Source organism: Ceratina calcarata, unplaced genomic scaffold (assembly GCF_001652005.2).
Source record: "Ceratina calcarata isolate Rehan_Ccalc_2016 unplaced genomic scaffold, ASM165200v1 scaffold209.2, whole genome shotgun sequence".
Classification (NCBI taxonomy): domain Eukaryota; kingdom Metazoa; phylum Arthropoda; class Insecta; order Hymenoptera; family Apidae; genus Ceratina; species Ceratina calcarata.
The window spans coordinates 604,525-610,145 of NW_017142569.1; the positions used below are offsets into that span (position 1 = coordinate 604,525).

The 5,621-nt window shown below is 42.0% G+C and overlaps 1 protein-coding gene across 1 annotated transcript in view; it reads right to left on the reverse strand.

Moving 5' to 3' along the window:
• The window catches only part of LOC108622162 (agrin), a 286,403-nt gene extending 281,475 nt beyond the window's left edge, over nt 1-4,928 (reverse strand). Inside the window, exon 1 of the mRNA XM_018019866.2 lies at nt 3,627-4,928. The gene's annotated coding sequence lies outside the window, so the exon portion shown is untranslated. The remainder of the gene's footprint in view (nt 1-3,626) is intronic.
• Between the last annotated feature and the right edge of the window lie 693 nt (nt 4,929-5,621).

A 5,621-nucleotide genomic window follows, 5' to 3' on the forward strand; every position in this document is an offset into this window, starting at 1 on the left:
ATTTTAGACAAATCTCTTTACACATTATTCTTTCACAATGCAGTCATTTTGACTGCTTTTGGCAATATAGGTATATACTAAGTTTCAGTCTTTCTAGTGTTAATACGCAATGTTATCATATCAATGACCCTGTCCGCTGGCCTGGAGCCGGGCTTTCCGAAGCTTTCAGGCGAAGCGGTTCATTTGAGAAGCTGAGGCAAGAGCAAAACGCGAGTACAACGACGGCAACGGAATTATTTTCTTGTCCACAAGTCAAAGTTCAAGAACGTGACCCACGGATTTCGGATGGTCCAATTACTCTACTGAATAATTGTCCGAACTTACAACTCGTTGTTAACGAGTACCGCGAACCGTGACTTCTGTTTCTCGAACTGAATAATTCCTCAGAACACTACTTGCCAAGAAGTTCTTCACGACTCGTAAACAAAGTAAGGCCGACGACGTAACGTCGTCGAATATTGCAAATGAAACGAGAGGTCGAAGTACATTAGCTCGGAGCGCAACCAACCTTTTAATCCACATCATCTTATAAGGAACGCGATAGCGAAAATAGCTACTTCAATTTTAATAGAATTTAATTACATATATTTATTATACTTTTAAAAATCAACTCGTAACTAATTGTCCTATTTTTAAGCAACGTTTCGATTGTATTACCTTTACAATTTATTTATGATAAAAAACTAAAAACCTGTAACACGTGTAGTTCACTTGTCACCAGAAAATGTATATTGTAATACAAGTATTGTAAAATAAAATCGAGATCACACAAGATCGACTAAGCCGTTCATAAAGCGCGTAAGCTGTTAAGTGAAATGAAATTTTTTACTACTAGTGGAAACCGTGCAAAAGTAAAAACAATAAAGGAAACAATACAAAATGGTTGCTTTATGAAATCTCTTTCAGTGAGAATTTAATTTTCGACCCAATCTTTTGTAATTAGTAGGAAAAGTCAACATTGGCGAATTAAAAAGTGGAGTAAGAAATGGCAGAACGTACTCGTAAATCGTAATTTCATGTACAAACCGGCGCACATTGAGTTGTATTACAAAGAAACAATAGGCAGTAGATGAAATACGATGGAGAACAAACCGATTCGAGAACCGTCACCGTCATTATTCACGGCATTGTACAACGAAATTTAATGAGAATGAGTAATTATATATAAAAGACTTATCAACAGACATAATTACGTGTCACTAATATTTGCAAAACGCCCATCAATGTGCTAATTAACATTTTATAATTTCCAATACAAACTTGATATGAGGTTCGCAAAATTAGTTTTCAAAAGTGATCCTATTAGATTTACAAAAATCCCATTAATCTCTCTTTCTATTGAGAGACACGCACGAACCAAAAATTACCTCGAGATCACAGTAACGTTAAAGAACATCAATTTTGCGAATTAAAAGATTATCGGATCTCCATGGAGGAGTGGGTAGACGCCTCGACGCATCACTAATGCTAAACGAGGACGAAACTTCCGCAGTGGCACGACGACGTAATTAATTGCCTGTCGAGCAAAGAAACCCACGCCCGCCGCGTCGTTGATACTACTACTGGCCGCGAGCCTGATCCGTAACGGACTCATTCCCCTTTCTACTTGACCATTAATCGCAAGGCTATCATTTCCGACCGCGATCACACAATTTCATCAAAAGAAACCGTAGCTATTTCGCTCATTTCAGATTACAAAAACTCTTTTTTACTAATCAACGGTAATAATTAATTAAAAACCACAGCAGTAATTTCATAGCACATAATATTAGCAGGATAGTGATAAATATTGACACGGAAAATATTGCCTCGCGTTAATGAGCGCTTTGTTAATTTGGCAAACGATCATAATGACGCCAATAATGCTACATGTATATCGAAGTCTGAAACCATTTCTACAACATTTTTGTCAGCCGTTAATGAGGTTTAACGTCTAATATTCCTATTTCTCGTCCGATTACGTTATTGATATTGCTGTACTCGATGATAAATCGAATTTGAAAACACGCAAAAAAGATTGACGAGACGCATTCACCGATGGTCCCGTTCAACCAATCGCGTCATGGACGTCCGAAGAACCGTGCACGATCGGCACGACGATACGGCTCTCGTGTAATTCACGATCAGCCTCGTTACGGTTTCGATCCGAGTTACTCGTCCAATCAGGATTTTATCTCGAGTGTCATCGTTACAACAGGCTCGGCGCGGCGCACCAATCGATTTCCCCGATACCGCGCACAGCTTGAGTAGATACATCGAGCTTCCGGCTAAACTTTCGCGCGATTAAGACTGGTAATGTTCGCGAAATTACTGTGCGATACGCCCGCGGAATTCTAAGGTTTTCATCGGAAACCAGAAGAAAACCGCGTACATAATTATCCTCAATAAATTCATCGCTACTATACTTCTATTAATGAAAATACTTAAATTGTTCATATATAATATACATTATAAAAATCGAACTGTAATTGCACAATGAAAATTATACTCCATAAAACTTTTCCACGTTATAGACAGAATTTTTTCACCAAAGCGACCGTGACTGATTTTTATCGTGCAAAACCGGGTCCCAGAAAATATTCACGGTTGATCGCGACTAATCGTAAAGCTTCATTCGCATGCTCGTGACTGGCATTCAGACTTTGATGGCATCAGTCAATCGGTACACTGTAAAATATATCCGCGACATTAACGGAGCATGAAATTGGCATGTATAAAACATTGACGGCACGCATTTTAATCAGACCCGCGTCGTGTTGAAATGCACACCGAGCATTCAAATGATTTATTGCGCAGGGCCGACAAGTTATTTCAACGAAAACGTTAATTTGTCAAGATACACTTCCAGGTTTAAATCGATTCTTGTTATCCTGCTTAACGGCCCGCGCAAATGGTACGTAGGTGAGAACCGTACGAACGAAAACGAATCCAAAGTAGCCAAGAATTATGACACCTGACAGATCGATTATTCATGCATAACTCGACTACTCACGTATTTCCCGTGATTCTAATTCGCTTGGACGTAAAATATAAGTATCATACAGGGAAAACATATGGAATCCTCATACTAAATCCTATCCCTTATTCATTCTCGGTATCAGACAAAAGGAAATATTCAAGGTACATTTTAAACATCATGCAACCAATTTATAAATCGTATATCGATGAAATTAAAAAACGTATTGGATAAGCTTGGTTCAGTAATAAAATATCACGATGGTGAATTCAGCAAGAATTCTTAAGATAATAAAGAGAAATGCTTTCATCTATTCAACAGCTATCGAATGAAAGATAATTACGATACGTCGAAAAATCAATTATAAAGAAGCTCACAAAGGTACGACTCGTAAAATATAAAATGAAAGAATAGGAAAAATCTAGCGATCTTTTTTTTTACTAAGAATAAAAAGTTATATTAGAATCCTAAAACTCTCGCAAGGTGCATCAGCTAACAATAAGACGAATCCGTAGTCGTGGCGGAGGATCAGACGCGATCTACCGATACTTACGACTGTATCCACTTTCCTGTTCCAGCGTAGTAATAAAAACAAGCGAGACAAAAATAAAGAAAAATGCACCGGCAGAAATTGCGATTTTGGCGTGCCGCGGAATCGGTAAATATTTACCTGTCAGGTTGACTGTTCGTCTCTCACCGACCTCTCCCGCTCTCTAATTAACACACATTGTCTCTCTCCCTCTTCAGTAATCCTCCCCTCTCGTTTTTACGACACTTCACTGTCCGAGAACGAAGTTGAATAAAACAAAAAACGAGAACTGTACCGGTCCTTTCTTTTTTTCACTGACGACAACACGTTTCACCGATCCTCCTCAGGATACTACCAGTCCTCGTTTCTCGTTAACGTTAGATTACACCATGCCCGTACCGGGCTATTCGATTTCCTTTTTCGATTTCCTTAGGCTCTCGACATCGAACGTGATATCTTTGCCGAACGACGCGAACCATCGGCTGAACGATAGCTATCACACGAGTTCGTTATCGACCCATCTCGCTCGTAAAGCTCACCGAATTCTGCAAACTAACGTATACCTTCCTCTAATGCTAATCGGCGATGCGTCGCCGCCTCTCGTCTCGTATGAACGAACGATATCGATTCCACGAATGTGTTTACGATACGCGGCGATGACGATTTTCCACGCGGATGCACGCGAGAGCGAGTAAGATGTCCGCGACGAATCTCGCGACTTACGGCTGTGCCACAAGCAGACGCTTAATGGACTTTAATGGGTCGTAAGATCGCGCGTCGTGGAAAAAGTTTCACGGAACTTCGGCCACCGGGCACTCACCGGGTTATTAATGAAGGGAATTGATCCTCGCCGAGCAGCGAACAACAGAAGAAGTTAATGGATTTTCTTCCTCGACACTTGGCGGTGTCTTAATGAGTTTGTCGTAACGATTTCGAGGGTTCGCTCTCTAAGTTCTACGCACTACACATTACACTATCCGGGAACGCCACTCCATCCACTGAACACCGACAAAGTTTTCGCGTGCCAACCGGTACGGTCAAATACTTCATAATCCCGTCGACGAAAATGGACATTCATCGTCCGGAACTTCGGTCACTCTTCTATTACGCATCCTCGTAAACGAGTGCACTTTCGGTTTAAGTGTCTACCGGCACTTGGGAGAACCTCTTCAGACTTTACGAATGACGTACCGTACTTTTTACGGGGACGGGGCGAGCCTCTGTCGACGATGGTAACGCAAATGAAAAACGCGACATCGCGGTCTCTAAGAGGTAAAAGATGTGCGCCCTCGTCGACGTCGTTCGCGTCGTGTCGCCTCACGGAACGAGCTAACGTTTCGCGATGTCGTCGCCGTCGACGACGAGGAACGTCACCGGGAACGAAGGCTCGGCACGCGAGTTCGCCGGCCGACTGAAGCACGGTTCGACTGTCAGCCGACCCCAAACCCGAAACTCGGCTCGACTGCTCTTCGTCCAACGTACCCACCGTCTCTCTCAGTTCCCCATACCGATAGGGGGTGGCTCGGGGTGCAGAGGGCATAAACAGAGGACACGGGGAGGGGTGGAGGGCTGCGCCTGCGCCAGGTGAATCGCCCGACGAGAGTCTTCCTTCTACTTTATGCCTGACATTCGCTACTCCTGCGCTGCTTGTGCAGGTGAAATAGATAACGAGAAAAAATCGTAAGTCGCTCGGGTATCTTTTTTAACTTCCTTTACCTACGAACGTTCGACGACCTTCCTCTCTGTCTCCCTATCCCGTTGCCGCGGTGTACAGGTGTGCACGTGAATCTTGGCGATACGAAAGTCAGCGAAATTACGATACCGGGAGTAATGTGCCGTGAATGGAGAACGTTCTAATCGATCGGGGAATTAACATGAGGTACTCGTTCGAGAGCGTATGAAATAATATACGACGGTGTTACGAATTTATACGTCGTATAATACCACTGCAGGAGATATTGTCAAAGAGATTTCAGTATGTTATTTTTTATTTGTCAATGGATTATATCCATCGTATGTATTGATACAGAATGGATTTATAAAACCCTTTTGAACTCTTTGATTTCGGAGCGCAACATTGTAAACCCTACGTTTAATATTATCTCAGACTCTGCACTATCAAAATTCATTTGCAGA